Consider the following 22,353-nt stretch of genomic DNA (forward strand, 5'->3'; position numbering starts at 1 on the left):
GTAAAATTGTGAGGATAGTAGAATGGGCAGAGAACTTTGAGATGGAATTCAGTGGAGGACATGGAAGTGTGAGATGATACATTCTAGCAACAAGGATAGAAGAAGACAATCTGCCCTTAATGACAAAATTCTAAAAGATGCTCGGGGCAGAGGGATCAATGGATTCATGTGTATGCACCTTTGAAGGTGACAGGCTACATTTTTACATCATATTAATCGAAGTACAGATTATTTAGGCTTCATAAAGTCATGAAACTGTGGCTTTAACAGGTGTACTTTATCCTTTTTTATGAAGAAAGGTTAAGACAGAGGTGGGAGCAGTTTACTCAAAGCCAATAATGAGATGCTTTGGGTTGTTTAAAAAGTTGGAACCATGGAAACAACATGAATGCGTGGGGTTCTGGATTAGAGTGGTGCTGGAAGAGCACAGCAGGTCAGGCAGCATCCAAGGAGCAGCGAAATCGACGTTTCGGGCAAAAACCCTTCATCAGGAATGGGTGGGGGTCAAGCTCCCACAGAATCAGGATTTCAGCTTTCTGCATTTGCTCGGGTCTTGAAGCTGGATGTGGAAGTTCTTATACCTTCCCTGTTACAACTAAAAGCTGCAGTTCTCTTCCTGCTGCTCGAATTTCATGCGAAACAATCTATTTTACTGAATTTGCTTTTGCAAAGGGTGTGTTTATGGGAAACATAAACAGAAATTGCTGGAGAAGCTCAGCAGGTCTGGCAGCATCTGTGGAGAGAAATCAGAGTTAACATTTCAGGTCCAGTGACCCTTTCTCAGAACACTGGACCCAGAACATTAACTCTAAACTAAAGCACATTTTTCAGCCCTAAACATGAATTTAAATGACAGGTTAGAGGGGGTGAAATTCTGATAACAACAGGCATATTCTGTTTGCAAGTTTCATTATATATAGTCAGTTATGTATTGTTCATGTGTTCAAAGAATGTCCAATTAGGTTTTAACCATGAATCCTTTCTCTTTATTTTAGCATTGGATCTTTAACTAAAAGCTTTATTTCATATACACTGTGGCTTAGATTAAGGGAAAACCCAATTTGCCATTGCACAGTTGGTATGGAGGCTCAGTTCTAAGGCTTCTCTTATTTTTAGTATTTCTTGACTAAGTGAGTAAGCAGTTGCTGATCCAAGGCCAAGAAATCTGAGATGACTCTGAGATCACTTCCTAGTTTTATTTCTTGGATACATACATGACAAGCACTGACTGAAGGATCAATCTGTAGATTTCTAACTTAAGACAATGTGGTGGACTTTAATCTTCCTTTCCTACCTGTTCCTGCTGGTTTGAATTCAACCAAACTTGAATGTTAGCAATAATCTTGACATTGTGAAAGCAAGCTTCCAGTTCACAAACAATCAGAACGTGGAATTTGACAGAGGCTTTCTCCATATCCTTCTCTACTGCTTACTGGTAAGAACTAATTACATTGAATATTTTCAAAAACACAGGATACAGGTTTTTTATGAAATCTATTATTTGGGAACAAAACCGTTATTCCACTAATTGATTCAACCTTAAGTCTGTTTATTAAATTTACGGAATTCATTAGTGAAACAATGTTCACACATGTGAATTCAAGTTCCATGTCAAACCATGTTTTGTACAGACCCAAAATGTTAATAGTTAGAAACAGTGAAGTTAAAAATTGAGTAAAAATAATTTATACAAAATAAGGAAGTCAGTTTTCAAAAATATAAATCACCAAGACCGCTAATAAAATATGAAGCCTGATTAAAGGTTTCTATCCTCATTTATCTTTCATACTTCAGCAACACCAACTTAAGTTGCACCTTTAACGTACAACGCAAAGCACTGATTATCAGTCAAAATCCGACACTCAGTCATCTAAGGACATAGTCGGATAAGTGACCCAAAGCTTTGGCAAAGGGATAGGTTTGAAAGAATATGTGTAAAAGAGGAGAGCCAGAGAGATTGAGGAAGGGAATTCGGAACTTGGGCTCTAGGCTACAGGAAGCAGGACCAGTAAAGAAGAGTCAAAGAAAATTGGATGCACATGTGACCAAAACTGGAGGAATATAAAGTTCCCAGAGGGTTATTAGGGTGCGAAAGGTATTGCTGGACTGAGAGTTAATATTGGTTGATGGGTGATCTGAACTTAGTATGCATTAGAAAATGAGAAGCTCACCGTTATGGAGGGTGACGAATGAAAGGCCAGTCAGAAGAGCATTAGAATAGTCAAATCTGGAGGTGAACAAAGCACAGATGAGGTAGGGATAATGCAATTGCACACAAGGATATGAAGGTAGTTGAACTTGGTGATCTGGGGTCTGGGCCGAAATTACAGCTCAGGGTTGAATAGTATCTGTTGCAAACAATCTGGCTTAGCCTCAGACAGTAACCAAGAAGGAGCAGGGAATGGTTAGTCAGGGAATGAAGTTTCTGGCAGGGAGTGAGGTTATGGATTTGATTTTCCTAACTTTTAACTGGAAGAAATTTCTGCCTCTCCATTGCTGGATGTTAGACAAAGAGTGATAATGTTATGAACAACGATATTGAGAGAGGTTTGTGGTAAAGTCAATCTAGGGTGTTGTCAATGTACATGTGGGATCTAATCCCAGAATATGGATTCAAAGGAAGACTTTCTTTTAATGTAATTAGGATGAAGCTTGAAAAACAATGGTATTCTGTATTATTTATTGGCATCACAACCCACAGATGGATAAGATCTTCAAAGATACAACTGAAAAGAAAATATCACGTCATTACTAAGTTATTAATCTATTTTGTTGCATATATCAGGACATCTAACAACAGACCATCAAGAAGAACTTGACGTTTGATTCTGAATTTAAAAAATCAAAGGACACACCCATCTCTATATTTCATTTATATACTGCTTCAATGTAGTATATAATCTGAAGTTGCAGCATTTCAATTGATCCTTACATTGGGTGATAGATTCTGAATGTCAAGAGCTAGTGACAACAGATATATCCAAATTTATGTCTCCGTTACTTGAATAGACCCAGAAAAATAGGATTATTCATGTATGCTCAGAGGTTGTATAGTTGAGACATCTCAAATTATACAAGTATTAGATGTAATAAATTTAAATATTCAAAAGTAAACATTGCTAATAGGAGCAGGCATTATGTCACATTATATGTCAGGAAGAGATAACTGGTGAGTATGATGAGTACAGGTTCAATACATGAAAACATAAGAAATAGGAACAGGAGGAGACCATTTGGTCCTTTAAGTCTGGGCTGCTATTCAACAAGATCATACGTTATCTACCCCAGGCAGATAGGTTGTTTAGTTCTGTGCGGGCTTTCAGAGTAGCGGGATATGGATGTCAGGGCAGTTGCATGTTCCTCCTGCAGAATGTGGCAGGTGAGAGACACTTCACATGTCTCTGATGACTACATCTGCAGGAAGTGCACCCAACTCCAGCTCCTCGAAAACCGAGTTAGGGAACTGGAGCTGGATGAAGTACGGATCATCCGGGAGGCTGAGGGGGAAATTGTGAGGATGTACAAGGAGGTGGTCAGTCCCCAGATACAGGATAAGGACAACTGGGTTACTGTCAGGGGGAGGAAAGGGAACTGACGGTCAAGCAGGGATCCCCTGTGGCCGTTCCCCTCAGCAATAAGTATACCATTTTGAATACTGCTGGTGGGGACAGCCTACCAGGGGAAAGCCATAGTTGTCAGGTCTCTGACACTGAACCTGGCACTGTGACTCAGAAGGGAAGGGGGGAGAATAGAAAAAGGCTAGTGGTAGGGGACTCAAAGATTAGACGGACTGACAGGAGATTTTGTGGTCAGGAACGGGACTCCTGGAAGGTATGTTGCCTCCCTGGTGCCTCCCTGGTCCGGGATGTCGCCGATTGGGTTTACAAGATTCTGAAGGGGGAGGATGAGCAGCCAGAAATTGTGGTACATATTGGCATCAATGATATAGCCAGGAAAGGGATTGAGGATCTGAAAAGTGACTACAGAGAGTTAGGTTGGAAGCTGAAGAGCAGGACAAGTAGAGTAATGATCTCAGGTTTGGTACCAGTGCCACGAGATAGTGAGATGAGGAACAGTCAGCGAATGCAGCTTAACATGTGGCTGCAAGGCTGGTGCAGGAGGGAGGGCTTCAGATACTTAGACCATTGGGATGCCTTCTGGGGAAGGTGGGACCTGTACCTGAACTGGAGGGGTACAAATGCCCTGGGTGGGAGATTTGCTCGTGCGATTCGGGAGGATTTAAACTAGTTTGACAGGAGAGTGGGAATCAGAGCCACATGTCTGAGAGGGGGTCAGTTGCAGGTGGGGCAGTGACAGGATGTATTGAATCTATCAGTTAAAGTGGGTCTGCTTTAATGCAAGAAGAGTCCGGAATAAGAGTGACGAACTTAGAGCATGGAACAATACTTGCGGCTATGATGTTGTGGCCATAACGGAGACGTGGGTTTCACAGGGGCAGGAATGGTTGCTTGGTTCCAGGGTTAGAAAGTTTAAAAAGAAGAGGGAGGGTGGAAAAAGAGGAGGGGTGTAGCATTACTAATCAGAGAGTGCATCACAGCTACAGAAATGAAGATTGTTGAGGAAGGTTTGTCTACTGAGTCAGTATGGGTGGAAGTTAGGAACAGCAAGGGAACAGCCACCGCATTGGGGGTTTTCTACAGACTACCTAAGGGCAGTAGAGAGATTGAAGAACTCATAGGCGAGCAGATTCTGGAAAAATGCAAAAGTAGCAGGGTTGTTGTTAAGGGTGATTTCAACTTTCCCAATATCGACTGGAACCTCCTAAGTGCAGATGGTTTGGTTGGAGCCGTTTTTGTCAGGTGTGTTCAGGAGGGTTTCCTTACTGACAAGGGGAGAGGCCATTTTGGATTTGATGCTCGGCAATGAGCTAGGACAGGTGTCAGATCTCGCAGTGGGAGAGCACTTTGGTGAAAGTGATCACAACTGCCTCACATTTAGCATAGCCTTGCAAAGTGAAAGGTGCAGTTACCGAGGGAAGATATGAAATTGGGGAAAAGGAAATGATGACGCTATCAGACAGGAGTTGGGAAGTATAGACTGGGAGCAATTGTTCCACAGAAAGGGCACAGCAGACGTGTGGAGACTATTTAAGGAGCAGTTGTTGTGAGTGATGCACAAATTTGTTCCTCTGAGACAGGTAAGAAGGGGTAAGATTCAGGAACCTTGGATGACGAGAACAGAGGAGCTACTCGTCAAAAGGAAGAAGGCAGCTTACTTAATGTGGAGGAAACAAGGATCTAGCACAGCTTTAGAGGATTACAGACTTGCTAGAAAGGAGCTCAGAAATGGACTGAGGAGAGCCAGGAGGGGGCACAAAAAAGGTTTGGCAAGAAGGATTAGGGAGAACCCAAAGGCGTTTTACTCATACGTGAGGAATAAGAGAATGATCAGGGAGAAGGTAGGGCTGGTCAGGGATAGCGTAGGGAACTTGTGCGTGGAGTCTGAGCAGATAGGGGAAGCCCTAAATGGATTTTTTGCTTTGGTTTTCACCAAGGAAAGGGAACTTGTTGTAAATGAAAACTTAGAGGAACTGGGATACAGTCTTGACCAGATCAAGATTGATGAAGATGATGTGCTAGAAATTTTGGAAAACATTAAGATTGATAAGTCCCCAGGGCCAGACCAGATTTATCCTAGGCTGCTCCAGGAAGCGAGAAAGGAGGTTGCTAAGCCACTGGCGAGGATCTTTGCCTTCTCACTCTCCACGGGAGTCGTACCGGAGGATTAAGGAGGCGAATGTTGTTCCACTTTTCAAGAAGGGTAATAGGGAAATCCCTGGCAATTACAGACCCAGTCAGTCTAACGTCTGTGGTCAGCAAAATTGTGGAAAGAATTCTGAGGGATAGGATTTATGACTATTTGGCAAAGCATAGTGTGATTAAAGGCAGTCAGCATGGCTTTGTGAGGGGCAGGTCATGCCTCACAAATCTAATTGAGCTCTTTGAGCAGGTGTCAAGACAGGTCGCCGACGGTCAAGCAGTGGATGTGCTGTATATGGACTTCAGCAAGGCATTTGATAATGAGCCATGATAGGCTCATTCATAAAGTCAAGAAATATGGGATACAGGAAGATTTGGCTATCTGGAATCAGAATTGGCTGGCTGACAGAAGTCAGAGAGTGGCTGTAGATGGAAAGTATTCTGTCTGGAAGACAGTGTTGAGTGGGGTCCAACAGGACTCTCTTCTTGGGCCTCTGCTCTTTATAGTTTTTATAAATGACTTGGATGAGGAGGTTGAGGGGTGGGTTAGTAAGTTTGCAGATGATACAAAGGTTGGAGGTGTCGTCGATAGTATAGAGGGCTACTGCAGGCTGCAGCGCAACATAGAGAGGATGCAGAGCTGGGCTGAGAAATGGCAGGTGGAGTTCAACCTGGATAAATGCGAAGTGAGGCATTTTGGAAGGTCCAACTCGAATGCTGAATATAGGATTAAAGACAGGGTTCTTGGCAGTGTGGAGGAACAGAGGGATCTGGGTATGAAAGTACATAGATCCTTCAAAGTTGCCACCCAAGTGGATAGGGTTGTTATGAAAGCATATGGTGTTTTGGCTTTCATTAATAGGGGTATCGAGTTTAAGAGCCACGAGGTTTTGCTGCAGCTCTACAAGACCCTGGTGAGACCACACTTGGAAAATTGTGTTCAGTTCTGGTCTCCCTACTATAGGAAGGATACAGAGGCTTTGGAGAAAGTGCAAAGAAGGTTTACCAGGATGCTGCCTGGACTGGAGAGCTTGCCTTATTAAGAAAGGTTGAATAAGCTTGGATCTTTCTCTCTGGAGAGAAGAAGGAAGAGAGGAGACCTGATCGAGGTATACAAGATAATGACAGGAATAGATAAAGTCAATAGCCAGAGACTTTCCCCCAGGGTAGGATTGACTGGTACGAGAAGTCATAGTTTGAAGATATTAGGAGGAAGGTATAAAGGAGATGTCAGAGGTAGGTTCTTTACGCAGAGAGTTGTGAATGCATGGAATGCGTTGCCAGCTGTGGTGGTAGAAGCAGAGTCATTGGGGACAGCTAAGTGACTGCTGGACATGCACATGGATAGCAGTGAGTTGAAGGGTGCGTTGGTTAAGTTACTATATTTCACATTAGGATTAAGTCTTGGCACAACATCGTGGGCCTAAGGGCCTGTTCTGTGCTGTACTTTTCTATGTTCTATGTTCAAATGGTCTTTTAAGAAGAAATGTGGTAAACTGATGAGTGATGGTGATGATAATGACCTCAGAATTTTCTACCTGGTCTGCGTGATGTTGAAATTGAATTGTATTGAAATTGTTTTATTTTTATGCCATTGAAATTAGTATTATTATTCATTGGGGAGAAGCAACCGAGTAATCAGTTTAATGGGTGAGGTTTGCATATTCTTTGTTGCCTATCTATATTTTGCCATAAGCATTGCATTAGGTCAAATGGTACAAATTTCTCAACTTATCAGCATTTAATAATTAATCCTTATATTTAAGAATACAAATACTGTGGTATGCTTACCATTGTCAGCTAATCAACTTCAATTTCTACTGCAATACCAGAATTCTACTCCACAAAAATGATAAAATATCTAGGTTTTTACAATAACATTACAAGATGTGTTTATCCATGAAAGGTAAGCTTTTTTTGAAAGTCATGATTTGACTTTAATCATATTTGATACAACTTTAGTGACACAACAGAACGGCATCTCACAGGTTAACATAATAAAATTAAGTCTGGTTTGATAGGATATCTGATCCAAATGAAATATGCACTTAAAACTGAATGCAAATACATCAATGATTTGTTTTTCTAATGATCTCACGTGTCCTATGATCAGTTTTAATGTTGTATATTTACAGATGAAAGTCCAATACCTTTTTTCACTGGTGAGATTCTGCCAGCGTTTAGCTGGAACTCTTGTTAGGTTCATGGCTAGCCCTCTCAAACTGGCAAATTGCTGGTGGGGTAGGAAATGGACTTTAGTTCTACCCTTAAACAATTCAGTTTGCCACTTTTTTGGCACTAATGTTGCTGAAGTAAAGATTCCCATAGTTGGCCACATGCCGTGATGGTGGAAAATATATTTCTCCCATTCTGCCAGCCTACCCCACTTCACAGGCTATCTCCAAAGGGCTGGGGATATTTAGCCATGCAATAACATTTCTCATGGGAGAACTTGGTGCCTATTGTGCCTATTTCTTGGGTTAAGAAAGGAAGTTTAAGGAGTTAATATTGAGGTGCAATTTCTCATACCCTTTTCACTCTGGAAATTCATAGATGCTTGCCTAAAACAGGATCATTGAATATGTTAAACCCAGCATAAGTCACCTGGTTAAGACCCAAAGCAATGGATATAATATATTAGGATTTTCAGAATGCATTTGATAACGGACCACACATTAGGCCATATAGTGAGATAAGAGCACATGGAGTTGGTGGTAGTACATTAGCATGGATAGAGGATTGTCTAACTAATAGAAGACAGAGAGTTGGGATAAGAACAGCATTTTCAAGATGGAAACCTGCAGCTAATGTCATTCCACATGCATCAGTTCAATTATTTACGATATATATTAGTGAAGTCACAATTATTTACAACATAGATTAGTAATTTGGATAAGGAAAGTGAATGTACTACAGCTAGGTTTGTAGAATACATAACAAGAGATGGGAAGGCACGTGACGATGGGAATACAAAAAGTCTGCAGAGCGATATGGGCAGGTTAAGCTAGTGAGCAAAAACTCCACAGGTGGAATATATTCTGGGAAAATATGAGATTATGCCCTTTGTCAGGAAGAATAAAGGATCTGAATATTATTTAAATGATGTAAGACTGCAGAAAGCTACCTCACACAGGGATCCTAATGCATCAATCACAAAAACTAGCTTCTAAATTCAATGGTAATGGGAAAAGCAAATGGAAAGCGGGCCTTGACTTCAAAAAAGAATGGAGTAGTCAGACACAGTTGAATACTGTGCACAACTTTGGTCCCCTTATCTAAGGAAAGATATACTGACATTAGAGGCAGTCTAGACAGTGTTCACGCAGCAGATCCTGGGAACGGAGGGACTGCCTTATGAGGAGACGTTGAGTATGTTGGTCTTGTCCTCATTGGACTTCAGAAGAATGACAGGCAACTTTATTGAAGCATAGAAGATTGCTGGGGAATGTCAGGGTAGATGCAGAGAGGTTGACTCCCTTATAGGAAAGTCAACGGGGCATAGTCTAAGAATAACAGATCACCTATTTAAAACAGAGATGAGGAGCAATTTCATCTCTGAGAAGATTGCAAATCTGAGGAATTCTTTAACACTGAGGGCTGTTGAGGCTGGGTCTTTAAGTACAATCAAGGCTAGGATAGGCAGATTTTAAATCAATTAATGTAAAGCCACTATATTCATATCAGCCCCTAGAGCTACTTCCTCCTTCATCAGAAAGATGACTGGTGGTGGTTTAACCTGAGGGTCAACACACCTCAGTGAGGGAAGAGATTGAGGATAGTCCTTCATGGTAACATCAGGGAATCAAGGCTTATGGGGAAAAGGCAGGAAGGCACAGTTCAGATTTATCAGATCAATGAGCATCTTCTATTTATCTCTCTCCCTCCTACAAGCTGTGTGTGGATTGGCTCCATGTTAGAAGTGGATGAACCTTTTAAATACGTAAATAGATAAGCTGTACCATGTCATTACTGGGACATTCTGGTATTGAGTAAGTGAGGCCCAAGACCAAATTTCCAGGAAATTTTAATTGTCATCCCTAAGCCAATGTTACAGGCAAATCACCTGATCCATGCTGGATTTCAGTGCAGAATCAATTAACTTTTGCTCATCTTTCAAATTTACTTAATATAACCATTTGCAAACATCGTACAGTGATGGCTGAATTGATAGTTTTGTGGAGTTTGAATGTGGATAATTGGATATTTTCCACTCACTGTCATCCGTGCTGAATTGTGCTGTCTCTGCAGAAGTATCTGAATATCAAAACAACATACTTAGAAATTCGGAAAAGCCCCAGCTCATGTTTCTTCATAATGATATTCCTGCCTTTGCACCAGTCTCGAGAGGAAAGTGCTATACATACAGTGCATCAACAAGTTTCAAGTTCCAGCAGAGAAAGATCTGTATGCAGTTGTAGCTGCTAACTGTTCAGAAACAGCAAATAACTGGGAGAATTATGTACCCAAGTCTGCACTCTTTTGCACTTTCAGATACCCAGATTGGTGAAGTTGCAGGTATTTGATGCTGCATTGGTCTTATGAGCTCTTTTGAGGACCTGCCTGTTATGATGGGATAGCGATGTTGTTGCAAGATGTAACATAGGCACTTATGAACTTAAGAGTTAGGAACAGGAATAGACCATTTGGCCCCTTGAGCTCACTCTGATATTCAATAATCATAGGTCATCTAATAGTGGCCTGAACTCCACTTTCCTACCTATCCCTCCTTAACCCTTGACTCACTTATTGGTCTAACCTCTGTCCAACTCAGTCTTGAGTATATTCAATGGCCCAGCATCTTCTCCTTTCTGGATTACAGAATTCCACAGCTTAATAACCCTTTGAAAGAAGAAATTCATTCTCATCCCTATTTTAAAGGGAAACCCTTTATTGTGAAACTGTGCTCTCTCAGCATATAACCTGTCTAGTCAACTCAGAATTGCACATATTTCAATAAAATCACTTCTCATTCCTGTAAATTCCTATGTGTATTGGCTTAGCCTGTTTTATTTTCCTCATAGTCTTTCATCCAAGGATTCAACCCAGAGAGCCTTCTCTGAACTGCTTCCAATGCAAGTATATATCTCTTTAAAAAAATCAAAACTGCACAGTCCATTAGATGCAGTCTCACCATGCTCTATACAGTATAATGAGACTTTTACATTCCATTCCAGTGGCAATAAAGGCCAATATTCCACTTTAATAAGACAAGAATCATTTTGTGTACCTTTGCACAAGGACACCCAGAACTTTTTTCCATTCTGCAGTTTCCCTCCATTTAAATAATATTTTGCATTTCTATTCTTCCCAACAAAGCAGAATTTCTACTCCATCTGTGTATTTTTGGCTACTCCTTTAACCCTATCTGTATCCATTTGCATTGTCTTTATGTGAAACTTAGTGCCCTTTTCAATGGTGTGAAGTTGCAGAAGGATATATGGCCACCTTTCTGCTTCTATCCTGATTTATGTCTGTAGTGGGAAAGCTTGTGGACAATGTTCCTATTCCACTGCCAGTTGTGGTGCTTACGATGCACAATAGGACAAGTTAGCTCGACAGCTGCTTTGTAATGCAGAGTGATGCCAATAGCATGGGTTCAATTCCTGTACTTGCTGAGATTACCATGCAAGTCCCACCTTTTCAGCCTCTCCTCTCACCTGAGGCATGATGACTTCAGGTTAAACCATTACCAGTCATCTCTCCCTAATGAGGGTAGCAGCTCTGTGATCTGGTCGGACTAAGGTCCCTTCATCTAAACACAACACACCCACCTGAGGGATGTATCCTGCAACTGCTGGTATTCACCATTAAGAAAATGTTTTGATCTAATGTTCTTAAATTGCTGTGGATGACGTTACACTTCCCCACATTGATATTGATCTGCCATGGTTATGCCCTTAGTCTTCTAATATTCCTTTGTAAAAGTCTGCTCTAATCTGTACTATTTATAACAATTGCTGCTGAGATAATTTAACTTATTTTGGAATTACAGCCATAGCGTGGGAGCTAAGCATTTTACATTGAACTCCTTAATTACCACTTCCCATTGGTGTTTATTAAAAATCTTCCGTCTACTCTCATTGCCAGTCTGCACAGCTTGATTTCCTTTTGTCATGATTTCATCATAGCTTTTGTGTCAACTTCCCTAACATCAACTGTAAACTCTTTGGTCAACATTTATGCTGTACTTAGGTTACAAAGTCGAAAGATGTCTGTTCACTTTATGATAGAAGGTGTTTTCTGAATTTTAAAGTACATTTAAAGTACAGCTGCAGCTGCCTGAATACAGAACAGCTAAGAGCCGGGCTGTTCCAAAATAGATACCTGTAAAAATTGGCTTTTAAATGAATACCTGAGTTTTGGTTGCTGTTTTGATAACCATTCAAATTTAAACAATTAATTTAAATATGCCCAGGATACTAAAACTCAATTGAGTTTGTATTTATTGTATTGACAACATCGGACCAATGAGAGGGAACAATGTTGGGGGGTATAAAACCAGGGCATTTTGAAAATTGATCAAAGCAACTACCACCGAACAGCAGAGCAACCGCCGTAGAGTCAGCAAGCCCATCTAATATCAAAAGCTCTCAAAGAAATCAGAAGGCACTTATCAAAAGGTGCCTTTTCCTGTAAAAAAACACTTGCAGTACAAAGAAGGAAGTAGACCCAGGGAGAAAACAGCAGAATTGGAAAACCAGAAGGAAGACAGCATACGAGATTGTGTGGACTTGAGATTAAGTTAATGTAATGTTCAATAATTGTGTTATTGGAACATCATCTTGATAGAATTGTTAGTTAGGGATAAGAGTGTTTGGTTTGTTAATAGTTTTGTTTAGTGTTCACTGTTAGAGTTAGGAAAACAAATTTTTATTTTTCTTTAAATAGTGGAAATTAGGAGTTCTGTTTCACTCACTCACACATTTTAACAGATTACGAGGTGAGGTGAGTTTTTCTGGGTGTTTGGTTTTAATTAACATAGGGGTTCGACCTCCGCATCACAACACTTAACACAACATAAATATCTTACTGTGACTATGCAATCCAAACACAGAATATTAATTTAGCTGTGGAGGAAATGGGGGGGATGTGGGCAGCAATTTCCCATCGCAAACCATTGCGCTAGCTCCTTGCCTCAGGAGCACTTTGGAAGTTGGAGTGAGCCGGTAGACTTTTAGACTAATTAAAAGAGTTAAGAATGCTACTCTCAATATCCAGCCAGCATGTTGACCCCTACTGAGGCTGGAGGCTGTAACAAGGGAGATGAATGACCTTACAGTGGTAGACTTATGGGCCAATGTTCCATCATGCAATTAATGTCACCCTTCACCCATCATTCAGCACATGCTAGAAAGCCACAGTTATGCAACAATGAGTTTTTTTTTAAAGAATTACAGTGGAAGTTCCCTTTCCTTCTCCTGCCTAGAGTGGTAATGTCCACCTCTGATGATGGAACTTGCAGAGCTGAAGGACCACATCTCAGCCCTCCAGCTGCAGGAGCCTTAAATTGTACAGCAATTGTGCCTCCTGTCTGCTAATGGACCAACTACTTGAAAGTTGTGTTCGATGTCAGATGCTGACACGATACAGGATCTGAAAAATGTGTTGCTGGAAAAGTGCAGCAGGTCCGGCAGCATCCAAGGAGCAGGAGAATCGACGTTTCAGGATTTTCCTGCTCCTTGGATGCTGCCTGACCTGCTGTGCTTTTCCAGCAATACATTTTTCAGCTCTGATCTCCAGCATCTGCAGTCCTCACTTTCTCCACGATACAGGATCTGGAAATGATCCTGAGGTCCCACCTAGAAAGAAAAATCCTACCCCAGATTTTTCATCTCCACATTAAAATGTTTTCCAATTTCTTTTCATCTGCAATTTCTTTTGCTGTGAAAAATATTTGTAGTATCCAAATTAAGAGAGCTTTATTTACACTCAGCACTCACAATCATCCCAACTCCATTGTAGAGTGAGCAAATCAGACACTCCACAATTTTGATGGTATTGGGCCAGCTTTTGCAGGAGGTCATGGCTCTTAGGGGAGTCATGAAACAGTGGGGAGCCCCATCTGATATCACCTTTTTAACATAGAACATAGAACTATACAGCACAGAAAAAGGCCCTTCGGTCCACCATGCCTGTGCTGACCATGATGCCATTCTGAACTAATCCCATCAGCCTGCTCAAGGTCTGTATCTATTCCTTGCTGGTTCATGTATCTGTGTATCTAATCGCCTCTTAAATTTTGCTAATGCATCTGCATCTACCACCTCCCTGGCAACACATTACAATCCTCTGTGTAAAACTAATGCCCCATGCATCTCCTTTAAACTTTCCCCCTTTCACCTTAAAGCTATGCCCCCTAGTATTTGACATTTTCACTCTGGGAAAAAAGTCGCCCTTCAGCCTCTGACACTCTAGCAAAAGCAAATCAAGTTTGTCTAACCTCTCCTTATAACTAACGTACTCTAATCCAGGCATTATCCTGGTAAACCTATTTTGCAACCTCTCCAAAGCATCGACATCCTTCCTATTTTGTAGTGACCAGAACTGCGCACAGTATTCCAAACGTAGCCTAATTATAGTTTAATACAGCTGCAACATGACTTGCCAACCTTTATAATCAATGCCCCAATAGATGAACGCAAACATGCCGTACCCTTTCTTTGCCATCTTCCCTTGTGTTGTTACTTACAGAAGCTAAGAAGTTGCATCGCAATATCCCTCGGGCTGTCAATGCTCCTCAGGGGCTTGCCATTTACTATATACTTTCCTCTTGCATGTGACCTCCTAAAATATATTACCTCACATTTGTCAGTTTAAACTCCATCTGCCATTTCTTCGCCTAACTTTCCCACTGATCTATACACTGCTGTTTCCTTTCAGAATCTTCTGCACTATTTACAACTCCACCAATTTTCATGTCATCTGCAAACTTACTAATCAAACCATCCCCATTTTCATCCAGATCATTTGTATATATATTGCAAACAACAGAGGTCCCAGCAAGTATTTCCAAATGCAAGTAAATCCTGTCCAATAATTTCCCTACCACTGATGTAAGGCTGACCAGGCTATAATTCTCTGTATTATCCCTGTTGCCCTTCTTAAACAAAGGAACAACACAAGCTATTTTCCAGTTTTCTGGGATCTCACGTCTAAAGGGGATACAAATATCTCAAGCCCCAGAAATCTCCTCCCTTGACTCTCTCTGTTTCCTGGGATAGATCCCATCAGGCTCTGGGGACTTATATATCTTAATGTTTTTCAAGAAAAGGGAAGCATTATGTAAGGTTTAGAAAACCTTGAGGAATATAAAGGAAGCAGAGAAAAGCTTGAACAAGGAATTAGGAGGGCCAAAAGGGACCATGAAATCCCCTTGGCAAGTAAAATTAAGGAGAATCCCAAAGTATTTTATATATAGTTTAGGAGCAAGAGTGGAGTTAAAGAAAAGGTAGATTTACTCAAGGGTGAAGAAGTGAACTTATGCATGGAACCAGTATAAATGGCACTAAGGGAGACTCCGTCAATATTGGGGAAGTTAGAATCACCATTACATGTTGTCTTTACATCTTTCCCTGAACTGACTACATATCTGTTCCTCTATCTCCCGCTGACTCTTGGGAAGCTAATATTATAACCTCATCACAGTGATTACATCTTTTTTATCCCTGAGTTCTGCCCGTCTCACCTCACTGGATCCTCCTCCTGACTCCGTCAGAGTCCTGATATCTGGAGGCAGGTCTTTAAACCTGTTCATTATAGCATTCACCAGGTTCCATTGCCATCATGGGCCTATGTCAGGAGGTGGTGAGCCCATCTCCAGTCTGTGCCCCATATCTCTGGCAATGCCAGGATGGAGGTAGGATCATAGAGTTGTGAAAATTCCCAACTACTGATTGCACTTAAAATGTAAAGATCTGGCCCCAGATGTTTTATGGAGGTAATATTTACGTTGTTTTTAAATAAATGTATGTTTTTGGGAGACTGAGAGGGAAAATAACTTTGACCTACTTTATGATACATTGTAGTTCTTTTTCCATCTTAAAAACTTAGGAAAGTATATTAAGCTGACAGAGAGAGGGAATTGTTTTAAATATATAGAATATGAAGAACAAATTGAGTACCTTTTTGATTTAAAGCTATTTCTGTTTTCAAAGTATTTCAACTCGCTTGCTATAGCCAGCTAATTATTTCATCTATAAAAACATAAGAAATTGGAGCAGATCCCATTTTTTGTCCATTCACTTTACCTGCTGTTACCCCCTGCACTCTTTGTGTCCTCTTGCCAGTTTACACACCCACACAGCTTTGAATAATCTATTCACCTTCACCGAATAATAATAGATTCTAGCACTTTCCCAATGATTGATGTTCAGTTAACTGGCCTGTTATTCTCTGTATTCCCTTTCCCTCCTTTCTTAAATAGCAGTGTTACATTTTCTAACTTCCAATCTGCTGGGACCATTCCAGAATCCATGGAATCTTGGAAACTTATACCCAAATATCTCTACAGCTTTTTCTTCTGGAACTCTAGAATGTAAGCCATCAGATCCTCAGGATTTGTTGGACATTAGTCTCAAGTTTCTTCTCTGGACCTTGTCTGCTGATATTAATTACCTTAATTTTTACACTATTTTAATCCCTAGGTTACCTTCTGAATCTAATATTTTATTTGTGACTTGCACTGTGAAGACACACATTAAATATGTGATCAGTGTCATAGAGTCATAGAGTTGTGGTGCAGCACGGAAACAGACCCTGCAGTCCAACTTGTCTGTGCCAACCAGATATTCTAAATTAATCGAGTCAGGGAACATCTCTGGTACCAAACAACCCCACTGAAGTGGCTGACCACTTCAACTCTCTATCCCACTCCACAAAGGACATGCAAGTCCTGGGCCTCCTCTATTGCCAAATCCAAGCCACCTGATGCTTGGAGGAAGAACACCTCATTTTCTGCCTTGGGACCCTCCAATCAAACAACATCAACATCAACTTCATCAGTTTCCTCATCTCCCCTCCCCCCATCTCATCCCAGGTCCAATCTTCCAACTCAGCACCACCCTCTTGAACTGTCCTATCTGTCCATCTTCCTTCCAACCTATCTGTTCCACCCTGCCCTCTGACCTATCACCATCACCCCCCGACCTGCATCTATCTATCACTTTCCCAGCTGCCTCACCCCCACCCCCACCCCACCTATTTATCTCTCAGCCCCCTTCCCAACACCCCCCTACACATTCCTGATGCCTGCGGGTATGCCTGAAATGTTGATTCTCCTGGTCCTTGGATGCTGCCTGACCTGCTTTGTTTTTCCAGTGTCACACTTTTTGACTGTCGTCTCCAGCATCTGCATATGTCACTTCCTCCTGGCAGTCTGGGTGACCATGGTGACCAGATGGTGGCTCCGGCTGGAGCAACTCAAGTTTTGAGCATTGGGGCTTGTGGAAACTGGAGGCATTATGGTGGATTGATGACGCTGAGGGGTTCATGGGTAGGACAGGGTCACCATGTAGAGAGGAAATGGGCCACTGCAAGACAGAAGAAGGGGACCGGGCAGATAGTGAGGGAACCTCCCATGTGCATCTCACTTGTAAACCATTTATTGGCCTCAGAAAATAGTGTGAGAGAAAGCTTCTCTGTAGACGCCAGTCAGAGCCAAGGCCATAGGACTATGGGCGGTCCACCTGCTTGGGAGATCGGAAGTGTGGAAGGACAATAGTGGGAGGGCATTTGTTAGTGAGGGGAATAGACAGTTGCTTTTGTAGTCGTAGAGGTGACTCCAGAGTGTTGCCTTCCAGGTGCCAGAGTCAAGGATGTCGTGAATGGCTGCAGGCAATTCTGAAAGAGGAGAATGAACATCAGATGTTAAGCTCCATGTTGGTGCTAATGACATTAGAAGAGAGGGAAATGAGATTTCTCTGTAACTCAAACTTTCCAGTCCTTGTAAAGCTTTTTGTACTTTTTAAAATTGCGAGCTGAAATAAGAAAAGACTATTTTAAAACCAGTGTTTTAAAGGATTACTGCATGTCTTGAAAAGCAAGTAACCTGACCCTTACAACAAGCATTGTGTAAAACAGTGAAGGGCCCACAAGCCTCATTCTTGATGAAGGGCTTATGCCTGAAACATCGATTTTCCTGCTCCTCGATACTGCTTGACCAGCTGTGCTTTTCCAGCGCCACACTCTTGACTCTGATCTCCAGTATCTGCAGTCCTCACTTTCTCCCATTGTGTAAACAGTTGCTTGAACAAGCAATAATTGAAGTGGTTGCAGACAAATCAGAGCCAAGGGGCTCTGTATACAGATGCAGTTGGGTGGCAACAAGATTAGATTAGATTAGGTTAGATTACTTACAGTGTGGAAACAGGCCCTTCGGCCCAACAAGTGCACACCAACCCTCCGAAGAGCAACCAACCCAGACCCATTACCCTACATTTACCCCTTCACCTAACACTACGGGTAATTTAGCATAGCCAATTCACCTAACCCGCACATTTTTGGACTGTGGGAGGAAACCAGAGCACCCGGAGGAAGTTGATTGATCAATGGACTAGTGACCAGTTATTAATTCTGTCTGCCCACAACCATGTGATTGGTTCTCAGGTAACTGAATGCTCACGATACAGCGAGAAGTGTTCTGATCTCCACCAATACAGGAACAGTGTCTCTGTTCTCTGCAGTAAAATCCATTTTAAAACTGAAGCAAACTGGTTCATCTTTGCTTCAGCAGTTGTTGTAAATGTGACAAGTCAAGGACCTTTATTAAGTGAACCACCCACTGTGTGTCTCTTGCAAATCAGGGGAAGCACCTGCAAAAAGATGATTGGAAAGCAAAGTACTGACTAGTATAAGAATCATCAGATGATCTCTGCAATTCGTGAACAGGATCCACTAAATTGCCTTCCAGCTCTACTTCGCCCCTAATTACTCTATGTGTGTTTGTGCTTAAGGGGGAGTTGATAAGGAGATTAGAGTTTTAATTTGTAGTGACTAGATTCCCTAAAGTATGGAAACAGGCCCTTTGGTCCAAGTCCACATCGACCTTCCGAAGAGTAACCCACCCAGACCCATTCCCCTATCCTTCCCTCACCAGCAACAAACTTGAAATTGGCTTGAGGATACTAAGTACTGAAGGGCTGAAGCTCTTACTAAATTTAAGGGCTGGAGTGCAGTTGGAAATAGCTACATCTTAGCAACAGAAAGTTACATCTTACACTAGGTTGTCTAACATCACTCTCGCTAAAAGGTTGAACACCATATGACTTACAAAAGCAATCCCTTGGGTGATATTTGTTAATTATAACTGTCCTGAAATTGAGAAGCAGTCCACGAAGAATTAAATATCTTACAAAACATAGTTATGCAAGACATGAGTGAGATGTAAAGTTTTTAATATTCTTGAAATTTGTTACCCTGGAAGTAAAATGGCAGCAACCTGCCATGTCCAGACAGAAAAGAAAGAATGGTTCAGAAGACTAGATTGCAAAGTAATCAGCTTCTTGCAGTTCCTTCAGTCACATTATAGATTGAAGTTTGTGGCTGGTTGACATTCTCCCCTGGTTCACATCCAAGAGAAGGAGCTGGAAGACTGTTGCAGCTGTTATAAATATCTGCCTGTCTCCTTGGCCAACCAAGAGACAAATTACAGCCACATATCAAAAGAATGTGTAAGAAGAAGCTGTTCTTTCATTTATCAAACAGTACAAGAGCTTTTTTCAATAAATTGCACACTCCAGTTTAGAATTATTCCATCATTTACCTTGATTTCAAGAAACACTTTATAATTACAACTCCTGGGCACAAAAGGTATTACTAGCACATTTAAACCTTAGTAAAAACTTTCAAAGCGAAGTTCTAAATTTAATATGATTGATAGAGCATAAAAATAGTACAAGGGTCTACAAGGCAGGATGGTGACAAACTAAAGCTGTGTGAAATGTCTGATTTTCAATTATTGTCAAACATTTAACTGTCTGAACTGTATCTTGTAAACATGAATATTGTGATCTTATTTATTGAAAGTAGCTCAAATTGAAGTTAAGTGTGACAGAAATAACTATTTTTGTTTATAAGGTCTTAATTTCTTTCATAATGTTCCAATTATAACCAGATGCAATGGAAGGAACAAAACCTTTGTGGCTAATAAATGTCAACATCCAGATCTATAGATTCTGTAGCAATAAGTACTTGCTGTGAAATGAGGTGACTTGATCATGTTAACAACGTTTAAGTAGCCATGCTTTACAATCCCAATTGACTAGCATGTAAACATTTTAAAAAAATAATTCACAGGGTTTGAGCACTGCTGAGCGGGCCAGCATTTATTGCCACCCTTAGTTGCCCTTGAGAAGGTGGTGGTGAGCTGCCATAGAGTCTTACTGCTTGGAAACAGACCCTTTAGCCCACGCCAACCAGACATCCCAATCGGACCTAGTCCATTTTGTCGGCATTTGGCCCTTATCCCTCCAAAGCTTTTCAATTTACATTCCCATCCACATGCATTCAAACATTGTAATTGTACCAGCCTCCACCACTTCCTCTGGCAGCTTGTTCCATATACACACCACACTCCATGTGAAAGAGTTACCCCTCAGGTTCTCTTCAAATCTTTCCCCTCTCATCTTAAAACCTATTCCCTATAGTTTTGGATCCTTGACTCTGGGAAAAAGGTCTTGTCTATTCACCCTGTCCATGTCCCTCCTGATTTTATACACTTCTATAAAGTCACCCCTCAGCCTCCAATGCTCCAGGGGAAATAACCTCAGCCTATTCAGCCTCTAAGTCAAACCCTCCAATCCTGGCAACATCCTTGTAAATCTTTTCTGCACCCTCACAAGTATAATAACATCTTGCCTATAGAAGAGCAACCAGAACTGTACACAGTATTCTAAAAGTGGCCTCATCAATGTCCTGTACAGCCACATCATGACATACCAACTCTTATACTGAATGCACTGACCAATGAAGGCAAGAATTCCAAGTGCGTTCTTCACTATCCTATCTACCTATGACTCAATTTTCAAGAAACTATAAACTTGCACTCTAGGTCTCTTTGTTTGGAGTCACTCCACAGGACCCTCCTTAATTGTATAAGTGCAGCTCTGGTTTGTCTTACCAAAATGTAATACCTGACATTTACCTAAATTAAACTCCCTCTGCCATTCCTCACCTTCTTGAACTATTGGATTCTACTTGCTGGAGTTGGACCCACCATGCAACTAGGGAGGGAATTCCAGAATTTTGACCCAGCAATGGTTAAGGAACAGCAATATATTTCTAGGTCAGAATGGCGAGTGGCTTTAGGAGGAGTTTGTAGGTGGTGGTGTCCCTATGTATCTGCTGTCTTTGTCCTTCTAGATTTAGTATCCATGTGTTTTGAAGATGCTGTCAGGCCTTGGTTGATTTTATTGAAGTCCATCTTATAGATAGCACACACTGTTGATACCAAGGATTGCTAGTGGAGGGACCGGCTAATCAAGCCGGCTTTTTTGTCCTGGGATGGTGTCAAGCTTCTTCAGTGTTGCTGGAACTACACCCATCCAGGCATGTGGGAGTATTCAATCACACTCCTGACTTGTGCCTTGTAGATGGTGGACTGGCTTTGGAGAGTCAGGAGGTGAGTTATCGCTGCCGTATTCCTAGCCTCTGACCTGCTCTGTTGCCACAGCATTTATATGGCGAGTCCAGTTCAGTTTCTGGACAGTGATAACCCCAAGATATTGATAGTGGGGTGTTCATTGATATTAATGCCATTGAATGTCAAGGGATGATGGTTAAATTGTTTTGTGTGGAGATGGTCAACGCTTGCCACTTGTGTGGCACTAATGCTACTTGCCACTTGTTAGCACAAACCTGGATATTGTCTAGATCTTGCTGTATTTGAACACAGACTGCTTCATTTTCTGATGAATTGAGGATGTTGCTGTACAGTGTGCGATCATCAGTGAACCTCCCCACTTCTGACTTTATGATGGAGGGAAGGTCATTGATGAAGCAGCTGAAGATGGTTGGACCTAGATGCTACCCAGAGGAATTCCTGCAGAGATGTCCTAGAGCTGAAATAATTAATCTCCAACAATTACAACCATTGTGCCAGGTATGGGTCCAAATAGTGGAGAGTATTCCCTCTGATTTCCATTGACTCCAGTTTTGCCACGGCTCCTTGATGCCACACTCGGCCGAATACAGCCTTGATGTCAAGGACTCTCACCTCACTTCAGGAGTTCAGCTGTTTTGTCCATGATTAACAAAGGCTGTCATGATAGCAGGAGCTGAGTGGCCCTGGTGGAAAACAAACTGGGTGCCACTGTGCAGGCTCTTGCTGAGCAGGTGCTGCTTGATAGCACTGCTGGTGACATCTCCCATCATTTTACTGTAGACCAAGACAAGATGATGGAGCAGTAAGTGGCTGGGTTGGATTTGCCCTGCTTTTTGTGTACAGAACATACCTAGGCAATCTTCCACATTGTTGAGTAAGCTGTGCGAGAGCATTGTTGAGTAAGCTTGGCTAAGAGTGTGGCACATTCTGGAGCACAAGCCTTCAGTACTAATGCTGGAATGTTGTCAGGGCCCACCACCGTTCATGACTCGGTGGCATAAAAATTAAGACCAACTGTAACCTTGATAGCCATCC

General features: G+C 41.6%; 1 protein-coding gene across 2 annotated transcripts in view; it reads left to right on the forward strand.

The window, feature by feature from the left end:
- The first annotated feature begins 1,250 nt into the window (after positions 1-1,250).
- LOC122556630 (myotilin) overlaps positions 1,251-22,353 on the forward strand; it is a 144,834-nt gene continuing 123,731 nt past the window's right edge. For both annotated transcript variants that reach the window (XM_087995326.1, XM_043703556.2), the window contains exon 1: positions 1,251-1,435. The gene's annotated coding sequence lies outside the window, so the exon portion shown is untranslated. The remainder of the gene's footprint in view (positions 1,436-22,353) is intronic.

The sequence above is a fragment of the Chiloscyllium plagiosum genome, unplaced genomic scaffold, assembly GCF_037043375.1.
Source record: "Chiloscyllium plagiosum isolate Xiang-an unplaced genomic scaffold, Cpla_swu_hap1 HiC_scaffold_16, whole genome shotgun sequence".
Classification (NCBI taxonomy): domain Eukaryota; kingdom Metazoa; phylum Chordata; class Chondrichthyes; order Orectolobiformes; family Hemiscylliidae; genus Chiloscyllium; species Chiloscyllium plagiosum.